Genomic DNA, 13,727 nt, shown 5'->3' on the forward strand with positions numbered 1-13,727 from the left:
ATGCACTAAGACAGTTAGTGAACCACCAACGACGGATGATGAGCAACCCTCATCAGTTCTTTCCAAATCAAAAGAGAAGGTAAAAGATGTTGATTTCCTTTCGATTTCATCTTCTCATAGTATGATTTCTATTGGAGATGTGGAGATCCCAGTTACAGGGAAAAATATGAGGCTCCTTACAAATACGAGGCACGTGGAGAAAGAACTTGGTGTTAAGAACCAAGGCATCACTCAACCTTTGGAGGTTATGCATGAATCTCGATTTGCAGGCTCGAGATACACTAAAGGAGAGTGCTCAAACGTGTCAGAGTCGTCTGAGACATCGTTGAGGAAAGGGAATGATGGAAAAACATCCCCATCATCCCATGGCAGTTTGCATCGCAGGGAGAGAGGTGAGGCAAGCTCTCATCACCAAATTGAAATCAAAGATAGCAAAGGAAGGTATAACCATTTTCGATCTTTAAACGTTCATTTTGATTATGATCATTTTTTTAATAGTGAACGAAGATCAAGGCATCGGAAAACATGTACTTTTTGTGGTTTACCTAACCATACCTTTTCCAAGTGTTGGAAAAGAATGGCAGCACTCATGAGGCATGAAAAACCCTCTCCACATCATGAAAAGAAATAGGTTAAGCAGACATGGAGGAAGAAAACATGTTGCAGCCATTGCGACAGAATTGGCCATCAGAGAGCCACTTGCTAGAAGCTCCATCCAGATCAGCGCCTTAAAGACAAAGCGTCGGTGTGTGAACAAGGAAGAGTGGTTGTTCAACAAGAAAAACAACCTCAAGGAGGTGACCCATTCACATTGATGACTGAGAAATGGTTTCTAGACATGTTGTCATTTCATGGTCACTCTTTTGTAAATCATTTGTTGCATTTTAAAGTGTAAAAGTGATGATTTTTTTCCATCACTTGCTTAGCAGCAATGATGCCTGGTTATGTTCTTAGTCGTATTTTGAGTTGCATGTTAACACTTTGAAAGTGATGTTATGTTTCCATCACTTGTCAAAACAATAGTGTTTTTCCTTATGAATGTAAATCATGTGTTGCAGTGATGATGTATTTTCCATCACTTTTTGAAGCAACCATGATGAGTTGGCCTTGTTGTCATAACTGGAGTATTATGTCCATCTTATTGTAAACTTGACCACTGAGTATGTGTTATAAACTCATGACAAGTGTGGGACGTTTGGGTGTTTAGTTGGTCATGTCATTCCAGCATGTATTTTGCAAAACAATGTACTACAGGTTGCGACGGTAGCAGGTGTCGGCTCATCGCTTAAGGCTCCGAAGAACAAAGGTGAAGGAGATGGAAGCAAGACCTTTTCAGGACGCTTGTGATGCAGACAGGGTACAAGGAAAGTTGCGATTATTCTACATGCTTTTGGAGGACCAAAAGCTCCTTAGTGGGGAGGATTGATCCATGTGGATCTTCAGGAACACACACAAGACAAGGAGGACTCGGGGATGCTCAAAAATCAAAGCCATCATAGTGACTTCGACCTAGGATCAGATCATAGATCTCATTGTCCTGATCGCAGAGGTGCGAACGATTCATCAAACTGAGTTCGTATTCAAAAGATAGAGCTCTTCAAAGTTTGACATGACAAGGGAAAAAATGGGGCCCACGGTGCGCCACATGGCATCCCAATCAATGCGTGAGACCTACATGGCAGCTTGATACTTGGTATCCCTCCAATGGCCTTCTAAACATGCACAAGAGAACAAAAAAACATTTTAAGTTATTAAATAACTATATAACAAAATCTGTTTTATAGTTATTAAAATACCTATATGAAAATCATAAATCCAAAAAAACTATATTTATAACCAAATCCATGGTTATAAATTTGGGTGCATAAAATATATTACAAAAAAACCCAAAAAAACTATAGTCAAAAGTTAATATATATGGTTATATATATACCATATATGGTATGTTTTAAAAACAAAACCAACGCATATGTTGGTGGATGGTGGGCCGGCCCCTGGGGCACGGACCCAACCAATCCACACCCCAACGTGTATGGTGGAAGATATTATGGTTATATAACACATATTAAAACGCTTGAACCGTTGACCACCGCAGCATATGGAAGTTAATGCGGGTTCGTAAGGTCGTTGGATGAGGATGGGTGCGGGCCGCCCAAATGGCGGGCCCGCTACCCAACAAACCAGCTTAATATATGTATATTGGTTGGGTTTTTAAAATGACACATATTATTTATGTATATTCGTTAGGGTATAAAACTGTAAAAGGATAATTGTGGACGGGTAGGATTTGATCTCCTAACGTACACTATTTTAATGTTTTTATCAGTCCACTTAAACCAATTTTTTGGTTACTTTACCAAACAGGCATGTTATATAAATTCAGTGTTTGACCCAGAGTGGGAGGAGAAGAACTACACGAATTTCGAGACAAGAGGGGGCACGCAAATGGAGGCAGTTTAATATTTTTTTAATGCAAGAACCATGAATTTTGTAGGAGGATAAAATTTTCAACTTCTCAGAAATTGACAAATTTTATATGGATTTTACACTTCTCGTCGCCATGAACATGATGGCGTTATCCATTTTTCAATCTGAGTTCTGCATCTTCTAGTGATTTCCAGAATGCACGCGGAATCGTGATTTCAGCGAAAAAGGGAGCAGAACCATGACTCATGAAATTTTCCCACGGAGGTAAAATTTCACTTTGTTGGAATATGATTGATTTTATACTTGTTTTTCGCAGGGATCCTAATGGTGAAATCAGAGTTGACATCTGAGCAGCGGATTTTTAGCTCATACTTGAAATAGAATCTTTGAGGAATCCTGAGGGAATCTAAAAGATTCCTTGAGCTCCGAATTTTCAAATTCTCATAATTCGGATTTTGGACAGTCATTTCAGCACGCCACAAATCTGATGGTGTATTCAGATTTGTCTTTCTCTCATTCTTTCTTTCAGTCACTTTTCTAAGTGCCAGTGCAGATGTTCATCTTCATGTGTGAACAGTCTTCTTCTTGTGATCGATGATGTGAGATCGATGTTTCAACGAGCTTCAGCACTTTGACAGCCTTTGCTTCAGATGACCCTTGGTTGTGAGGTATATGATTCATCATGTTCATGTACTTCTTCTTTATGCATTATGTTGTACAGAGCCATGCTTGATGATTGATGTAGGATCTTGTTTTTTCATGTTGTCACTGTCAGGCCAGGCAGTAACTCTCCAAAGGTAGAAAACTCAGAAAACTGATTCATATTTTATTCCATAGGTAACCCATTGTTATATACAATAGGGAGTGATTGTTCAGTTCATCTCCCGATGATTGTTCACCTTCTCAATTTATTTATTTACATAAAATTCCCAATCATGAAGATTAGGTGTCAACATTCCCCCCCCTTAATCTGAAGGGATGTTAATGAGTCCAAGCATCATTCTGAATCGTTCAAGCTTTTCCCTTCCAAGTGCTTTGGTGAAGATGTCTGCAATTTGCTCATTTGTGGAACAATGACAGAGATGGATTGTTTTGGCCTCAACATGATGTCGAATCAAATGATATTTAGTATTGATATGCTTTGTTCGATCATGGAACTTTGGGTTCTTGGCCAACTTTATTACAAAGGTGTTATCAATCATGAGTGGAGTCGATTGTACTTGTTTTACCTGCAAATCTTCAAGAATTTTCCTGAGCCACACAATTTCTTTCGTTGCTTCAGCTGCTGCCACATATTCTGCTTCTGTTGTGGAATCTGCTGGAACTGATTGTTTGCGTGATCTCCAGGAGACAGCTCCTGATCCAAGACTCATAGCATATCCTGAAGTAGATACCCCAGTTTCTTTGTCTCCATCGAAGTCTGAATCAGAGTATCCAATCAAGCTGAAGTCGTCCACCTATGTATACTTGATTCCAAGGTCTTGAGTTCCCTTCAAGTACCTTAGAACTCTTTTTGCAGTAGACCAATGTCCCTCACAAGGCTTTTGCATGAACCTGGAGAGGATTCCAATAGTAAATGAAATGTCTGGTCTGGTAGTAGTGAGGTAGATGAGACTTCCTACAAGCTGTCTATACTTTGTTGCATCCTCAAATTCCTTTCCTTCAACAGATGTGAGCTTTAAGTTTTGTTCCATTGGAGTAGAAAGACGATTGCACTCTGTCATGCCAAATTGTTTAACAAATCTCCAATGTATTTCTTTTGAGAAAGAAATATGGATTTTGGATGTTGGGTTACTTCAATGCCAAGATAGTAATGAACATAGCCCAAATCAGTCATTTCAAAACTTTTCCCCAATTCCTTCTTTATGGATGCAATGTAGCTTTCATTGTTCCCTGTCATTAAAAGATCATCTACATATACCACAAGATACACAACTGCTTTGCCAACTTTCTTGACAAATAAAGTTGCATAATGAAGATCAAAATGATTGAAGTTGAGTTTCAGAAGATGCTCAGTTAGTTTTTCATACCAGGCTCGTGGTGCTTGTTTGAGGCCATACAAGGACTTCACAAGTTTGCATACTTTATGTTCATGTCCTTTCACAACAAATCCTTCAGGCTGGGACATAAAAACATTCTCTTTTAGATCTCCATTCAAGAAGGCAGTTTTTACATCCATTTGATGGACTTTCCAACTGTTCTGAGCTGCTAGTGCAAAGAGTGTCCGGATGGTGGCCCATTTTGCTGTGGGGGCAAAAGTTTCCTCATAATCAACCCCTTCCTTCTGTGCAAAACCTTTTGCCACAAGCCTAGCTTTGTTCTTGTCAAGTGAGCCATCAGCTTTGTACATGTTCTTGTAGACCCACTTGTAGCCAATTGGTTTGGTTCCAAATGGAGGATCAACCAGCTTCCAAGTGCCATTCTTTATGAGAGCATCATACTCCTTTTGCATCGCTTCTTTCCATTCATCATGAGAAGCAGCTTCTTTGAAGGAAGTTGGTTCAAAATCTGTAGACAAGTTCAATTCACAATCATAAGTAACATCCATATCAACAGGTGAATTATAGTCATCTACATCACCTCCATTTTGTCGGTTTGAATTTCTGGTTCCTGTTTTTCCAATTTCATCAGGATGAACACTTTCAAGTGTCTTTGTCAGCCACTTTGGGGGACCTTTCTGAGATGGTCTAGGCTGCTCTGTTGATTGAGTTGGGATTGAATCAAGATTGAGTCTCCCAATTCTATCAATTACATCACTTAAAGCATCATCCGTTGTTGGAGTTTCATGCAGGGGAGATTGTTCTTCAGAAGAAGATTCCACATGTTGATCTAGTATAGGAATCCCCCCTTCAAGATGTGGAATCTGATTATCAAATTCTTGAAATGATTTCGTTTTTGCGAATCTATCCAAGCGATCAAGTTGCCGCTCAACGACATTGTCAGATTTGGATGATTCAAGAAAAATGACATCTCTAGATACAACAAACTTTTTATTTACTTCATCATAGAGGCGGTATGCTTTAGAGGTGTTTGAATACCCTAGGAAGATACACTTACGACTTCTAGCACCAAGTTTGTTTCTATGTACCTTTGGTATCAAAGCATAACAGGTGGAACCAAAGATCCTGAGATGTTTTACCGAAGGAACATGTCCATACCACAATTCATAAGGAGTCTTGTTTCTTATAGCATTTGATGGACATCTATTCTTTATATATGCATCACATAGAACAGCATCAGCCCAAAACATTATCTTTACATTTTTGAAGAAAAGCATGGATCGTACCATATTCAAGATTGTTCTATTCATTCTTTCTGCTACACCATTCTGTTGGGGATTATAAGGCACAGTTGTTTGATGTTTGATCCCATGTTGGCGAAGATAGTTTTCAAATTCATTTGATGTATATTCTTTTCCATTATCAGTGCGAATAGACCCAATATGAGTTTGTGCATCATTTTCAATCCATTTATGAAAATTCTTGAATGTTTGAAAAGCATCAGATTTGTTCTTCAATAAATAAACCCAACACATTCTGGTGTAATCATCAATAAAAGTCATGATATATTTATTTCCATTTGCAGAAGGAACATGCATTGGACCACGTAAATCTGAATGAATGAGTTCAAGCTTCCTATGTGCTCTTGAATGTGAATCATGAAAATACTATTTGCTATGCTTTCCTAGAATGCAAGGATCACATTGCTTATGTTTCCTAGGAATTGTAGGCAAACCAGCAACACCATTTTTCTTCAATAAGCAGAGACTGTCATAGTTTAAATGTCCAAATCTAGCATGCCATAATAAACTTGATGGAAGTGTACCTTCTTCATGATGAGAAATATATGAGAAATGTTGTGCATGAGCAGAGGTTCCTTGCAGTTTGAGAAGTCTTTCTTCTTCTATTCCCCTCATGACAAGTGAGTGGTCAGATGCTTTTCTTACCTCAAGCTTGCCATCAAACATATGAATGGAGTGACCTTGCTGGCGGATGTGAACCAAGGACAACAAGTTTCTCTTGAGCTGTGGGAGATATAGAACATGATCCAGAAGAAAGTCTGGAAGACCAGGCAGTTTAAGCTTGATTGTGCCAAGCCCTGATGGCTTGATTTTTGACTGATCTGCAAAGTATATTGCTCCATCAACATTGTCAGTGAAATCTTCAAAAAAATCTTTCCTATGAGTCATATGACAGGTTGCTCCTGAATCAAGCAACCAATCATTTTTCGAAGAAGCAAGTGAAGCATTAAACAAATCTTCATTTACTCCAATGTTACATTGTGCCTCAATATAGTGAGCGGATTCAGGTGCTTTACCTTTGTCTGTATCATCAGTTTTACCTTTCTGTTGGTTTCTTTTCTGCTCAATTTTGTCCCATGGTAGCTTGCATGTAGAAGCATCATGTGATCCATTTCGTTTGCAGCGAATGCAATGCAGATCTGCCTTTTCTCCTTGAGAATGTCTGCCCCCCCTCCCTCTGAAGTATCTTCCTCTTCCTCTTCGTCCACCTCTTCCTCTTGCAGAATCTTGAGCAGGATGCTTTCCTTTATGAGCAAGACACACAGTCTCTTCAGAAGATTCAGGGACTGTCTTCTTTCCAAAGGCTTTCTCTCTTTCAGCAAACTTTTTCACAAGAGAGTCAAAGGTTATATCTTTAAGATTTCCATTTGCTTGTAAAGACTCAAGATAATTGGAGTAAGTAGGATAGACTGCCTTGAGAAAAGCAATAAGAGGGATATCCAGCTCAACCTTATTGGATTCAATATCATGCATTATAGACTTTACTTCAGATGCAAGAGCAAGAGGATTTATTTTTCAGTTCAAGAGTGAAGAGTTTAATCATGAGCTGAACAACTTCAAGTGCAGAATGTGAGTCATAGAGTTCTTTCAGATTTTGTAAAGCTTCAAAGGCAGTTGAATATGATGAAATATGGCGACTTACTTCTTCATTTACAGATGCTATGATTAATGCATAGGCTTTGCTGTTCTTGTTTTCCCAAATGACGAGCTCTTTGTTTGATGTAGGCTGCACTGGGTCATTGTCTCCTTCTACGACACACACTCCCTTCCGCAACTCATTGAAGATGAGGGTGTGTTTTATCATCCGGGACCATTCAGGATAGTTCTCCTTGCCAGTGAGAACTATTCCTACCATAGAGATGATTGAATTTCATTCTGTAAAAAATACTTCTGCTGGTAAAAAAAACTTCTGCTCATAAAAAAACTTATGTTGATAAAAAGCTTCTGCTGATAAAAAAACTTATGCTGATAAAAAGCTTCTGCTGATAAAAAAAAACTTCTGCTGATACAAAGACTTCTACTGATGTACAGTGAAATTGTACTCAGATATATTAAAAAACAGAGGTATTATTTTGTCGTGGTATATGGGAAGGTGTATAATAGTCTTCAAACCAAGCCCCGGGAAGGCCAAAAAATATTCTCAAAAGGGTTTCTTTTCAGGCCTCAGGAAGGCCAAAATTTGTGCATCTGAGCTGAATACTTCAGAGCATCCCTTGATGGAGAAGTACACCTTCTTTTCGCTCTAAACCACAAATTGTGCTACAGATAGGGCGAAGGAAATTACTAGCCTCAAATTGCCTTCACACATAGCTTCTCAAAACAATCCTGTCAACGAAACACCATACAGAGAAATACTCACGAACTAGCAGGTCTCAACGTATATGGGCAATTTGGTGAACCGATTTATATGGAGGCCAACACATGTATCAGTGTATTGACATCGAAACGCATCAATCAAAACTGCACGCATCCAACCATAGCGCAGAGAATAATTCTAAACTCATAATTTTTTTTTGTCAGTCTTGGTTTGGAAGGTGACTCTCACACGGCTATGTTCAAAGCACCAAACACACATAAATTCTCACTGGTTCTCCTCTCCCTTCCTTTTAAAAGATCTAATCCATAAACCAAATAAAAAGTTTCCGTCGAAAAGTTCAGCATACACAGAAAAACTAACTGAGCATTTGAGAAACACATCAGTGTATTGACATTGAAACGGTGGAGGTGTATTAAAAAACAGGCATTATATGAGAAACGCAGCAGTGTATTGACATTGAAACGGTGGACGTGTATTAAAAAACAGGCATTATATGAGAAGCGCAGTAGTGTATTGACATTGAAATGGTGGAGGTGTATTAAAAAACATGCATTATATGAGAAACGCAGCAGTGTATTTGCCAAAGCAACACGACCACGATTTACAACGCTTGCTCAACAGAATAGTAATAAGGAAGCACGGGATTCGGCGCCTCCTGTAATGAATTCTTTTACTTTCGGATCAGGGGTCACTTCCCAGCTGGTTTTGGAGAAGGCATAAAATGTGGTATGCGGATTATGAACTGGGATTCCCTGACCTGACAGAAGAAACGGAACAAACGCCTGAACGGAGTAAACTAATGTAATAATTGAGATATACCAAACAGCGCTTCCAGCTTCAATGCATCAACATTCAATCCTTCATAATATTTCATGCAGATATGGAGGCCAGCAGCGTGGAGAGAGCAGAGTATGGAGGTAGCAGCATAGAGAGAGAAACGTATGGAGGCCAGTAGCGTGTGGACTATGTCAGAGGAGTCATGGGAGGTTACAAAAATTGGCAGAAAATGCAGGACAAACTGATAAATTTATGAGGAAATGACAGAAGGGAGTTAAAATGGTAGATAGAAGCCAAAAATGGTGCTGGCTCTGATACCATGTCAGGCCAGGCAGTAACTCTCCAAAGGCAGAAAACTCAGAAAACTTATTCGTATTTTATTCCATAGGTAACCCATTGTTATATACAATAGGGAGTGATTGTTCAGTTCATCTCCCGATGACTGTTCACCTTCTCAATTTATTTATTTACATAAAATTCCCAATCATGAAGATTAGGTGTCAACAGTCGCGATTCCTTGCTTCTGTTATGAAAAATCGTTCTATGTGATGTACCTTCTATCATAACTCCTATGTTATGCTTTGAGATCCATTGTGGTATGTTGTTTGGATACTCTTGTTGTCATCATGCATGTGTTTTGCTTTGACATCCCTTTTGTGCCATGTTGGCGGGATGCGCGCCATGCTTGTTTTTTTTGTCATACTGATAGGAGTCTTTGAATTGAGAGTTCTAGCTATGGAACATCTCTTAGAGCCACTCTTGCGTGAGGGCGTTCTTCCTTGTATGATTGAGACATCATCTCTGTGTACATCATCTTTATTGACAACACAATATGCAGCGGCCTACACCATCTTGACACCGGGGCCCGGAGACGTAGTCCCTCCTGGACGAACTCTGTTATCAATGAATTTTGTTTTCATGTGCTGATGATTGTTATATTCCTCTTCCTTATAGTCTGCAACTGCATTTTGTTAATGTTCTTTTAAAATCAATTTTATCACATCATGAAAGTAAAAGGTCTTGGAAGGGTCCTTCTTCACACCCGGACCTAGATCACCACCATTACTGGACACATCCGAGATTGTAGAATAGCTCACCAGGGACCAAGTTCAGCAGATGGAGGAACTCAACGTAATGGGGACCATTGCTTCCTAAGGGAGGAGGAATGATCCAGGTGGATGTTGGTGGCCACCCACCTATCCCATTTGGACCCCCACAACTATCTCTTTCAGTTTTTCAGTTTCCATAATTGTAACACAATTTACTATTTTTAGTAGTTTTTTGGGCCCTGAACTTCCGGGGCCATTTTGAGGCCCTAAACGACGTTTTTTGGGAAATCTAGGAGCAACATGGGTCATTGTACCAAATTTTCTCTTCCCAAAGTTATAGTGCTCGGATAGATCTTTCTAACGAGCTATTGTACGCATCAAACGGAGATCGAGTGCCAAAGTTACGACCCCGGGAAGTTGACGTACCAACCTACCCAAAATGGGGCCCACAATTTGGCGTTTCATCTTCTAGGGTTAGGTTTTGGGATGTTAAGGGTTTTCCATTGTTTCTAAACAATAAATAGGCCTTCGAGCCTCATTGTAACACAGTTTAGAGGCATGTAGCCACCATATCTCTTCTCAGAGATAAGCTACCATCGCCCTAGCTGGTTTATTTCCATTTCTGGTTGTAAGCATATTTTAGTATTTTCCATTAATGAAATGAAGTATTATTTCCACTGCATCTTTGTGTATATGGTTATCTCTGTATTTTGTTGTGTTCCTGTTTAAATCCAGATCACTAGAAATCCTTCCAGCTCGAGGTCCAGCGAATCAGGCGACAGTACAAAGTAACCGTTGGATCAGTTGGATCAATGGACAGGGTTTATGGAAGATGAGCGACGAAGATCTTATCGCAGGAGATTAATATAAGAAATGGGTGGATCACATCAAGGCACGTATCGACAGAAGGGTAGAAAACATGCAGAATAATGGAGCAGTCTTCATAGGCGGTAAGCAGTATCTCGCGCACCCTAAAAGCTGTAAATGGTATTTTGCAAATTCTCATGATTAACCTGAGGGGTTGACATGTAGCACGGGAAAACCACTTTTCTTGTGCACTCTCGACTTGTTATGCATCGTGCAATATTTCACGTGAGATTACGTGATAGCTGTTGGATCAAGCAGGATTGATCGATGGTGGAGATTGGCCAAGCTAGTTGGCGAGCAGGTGACGCGATAGCCATTCGATTAGACGGGTCAGATCTGATGGTGATCGCATCAGAAGATGCATGTGAGTTAATTTAAATTTTGAATGTGATAAGGTTATGAACTGGGGTTTTAATTCCTTTCGATTCCGTGGAAAATTTGAAGGTTTGCCATATACCGGGTAAATTAAATAGTTCTGCTATTTTAGCAGAATAACTAAAATTGGAGGTTGAGGCTAGTTGGTGCGAGTTATTGCACGATAACCATCGGATTGAGGAATGAGATCGACGACGAAGATTTAATGTGCTAAGGAGAGCATTGATATATGTGAAAAGGTTTGTGGAATGGAAGAAAGGTAAGGTTTAAGTGTGGGCTTCCGTGGAGTTTATTTGGCCAAGAACGATTCGGGTCCTCGAACAGAGCTGGACTCGACCGAACATTCTGTGGACCCCTTCACTAATGTACAAAAGTCTATTTCATTCAACCATACACTACACAGTAGAAAAATAATTTTTGGCCTCTCTGAAAACTGTTAGCAAGAACATCAATGAGAAGGATAAGATTATCTGAAATTTCAAATACCTCTGCTATGTCAGTGACAATCATAGATCCTTCATAAGTTTTCAGGTACAACCTCCTAAAGAAAGAGTCCACTTGTTCTTTGTGTGTTATTCCAGTCGGTACAAGAGGAATATCTCGAACAAGGACAACAAATTGTTCTGGTTGATTCTATCTTTGGCTAAGAAGGATATTACAAAGTCGACTTCCATCCAGTTGAACAAAGGTAGAGGTAGGTTATCGACGTAAGAGCACAAAAGCAGTAAGAACTATTATGAAACTTTCTAGAACAGAGGATATTGCAGTAACATTGAATTGTGAGTGACTGTTGCTTCTTCCTCATTGGTTAATAGTTGTGATCAGTTTCTTTAAAGTGTAAGTTTGATAATGAAGAAAATGACCAGACATGATAATGCATTAGAGTTGTTAAATACTCTGATACATTAGAGTTGTTAAGCAGTAGCTCTGTTACCTCTAAACTGGAATGCAAAATATCTCCTCAACTGTGCATTAATTCTCTATTGAAGCATTGAAGTTTGTACACTTGTCCATTGGATAAAACGCTAGATTGGGAATGCATATTGTCAAGTTGATTGAAGCTGGTTTTATATGTGCATTGGAGCTACAATATATTTATGAGATGGGATGCAGAGTAAATGCGTTTATATATAGTGTGAGTGTTTAGGAATGTATGTGCATCTTTTTGCAGTGCGTAGGAAGCCGCTACCGAGCTAAGGAGGAGTACCTCTATCTTGAAAATTGAAATCCTGATCGTTGTTGGTCTCTGTGAGAGATTTTGTAACAAATATTGTAACAAAGAATATTGTCAATGAGGCTACCAGTATCTGAAAGCTTCCTATGTTTCTACACATATGGGAAGCTTGCTCAATTAATGAATGGTCGGCGAGAGTCATTGAATTCAGAACTATTTAAATTGTTGAATTTGGTCTTATAAATTGCAACCTAAGATATTAAACGTAAGCTGCAACAAGCTTGGCTTGGTTTTGATGCACTGAATACATTTGACTGTACCACGAATTGTGGAAATTTTTAGAGTGATCGTTGGTTATATTGCCAAATTTGAGTGTATTTTGGCCATTGTGCAAAATTATCTTTCTGCATTTTGTTCAACAGGGTATCTTCGGTTATTGTTGCAACTGTTTTAGCCATATAATTCGAGAGACTTATCTGATTTGTTCAATGAAAATGACCAGAATTAATGCAATATTGAAGTTCTTGAAAACTTTGATACAATATACTTCTAATGACACATTCCAAATCAGCAAAGGCTCTCTCTCAAAAATTCAGACTTGTCTACAATATGCACAAGAACAAATTGATTTTTTGCAGCTTGAATCTCAACTACAACAGGAAGAATTACAACAGTGGAGTCATCATTCTGAACCTGTACCTGTTTAGAATATTGAAACAGACTCCCATAAACAACAAAACAATAATCTTATAGTTGATTCAGATCCGATACCCAATGAAGTAACAAAGTCACATGAAGATGCAGAAGTTGAGTCTGCACTTCCCAAGTCAGTCATCAGACATTGGGAAGAGCTTGTCCACAACAAGCACAGAAATGGTCTTGGATATGACAAGGATGTGTCCTTTCATATTCTAGACTACTCCAAGCCAATCCAATTTCAAAGTGTTGGATTTCTTCAGGACGGTTCATCTTCACTTGCTGCTCATGACAGTTCACCTTTAGTTGTTTCAGATTCTGGTCCTCTTCCACAACAATCACAACTGATTGTGAAATGCCAACACTGTGACCAAGTTGGCCATATGAAATATCACTGTTTTGATCTTCATCCATGTGAGCACTGTCATAAAACTACCCATTCTTCACATAGATTCTTCAGAAACAAACCTCTTGCAAGAAAAAAGATTCATCTTGGATGGATTGCTTCTTGGCAATGGGCTTCAACAGCTGATGAGCCCCAAATTTGGTAACATTTTGGGCTCATTTTGCCTAACTACCCTTGCTCAATCCTTCATTTTTCATAACTTATGCGTCATTTTTTAGTATGTTTATGTCATTTGTACGAATAAGGGTAGTCACTATTCCTAGGTGGCTAACACGTGCTCATTTCAGGATTTTTTTGACACATGTTGGAGCAAAACCAAGCAGACAAGGGCTAGGAGA

Source organism: Pinus tabuliformis, chromosome 5_2, assembly GCF_031772625.1.
Source record: "Pinus tabuliformis cultivar Carrire ecotype Pingquan chromosome 5_2, CPIR1, whole genome shotgun sequence".
Classification (NCBI taxonomy): Eukaryota; Viridiplantae; Streptophyta; class Pinopsida; order Pinales; family Pinaceae; genus Pinus; species Pinus tabuliformis.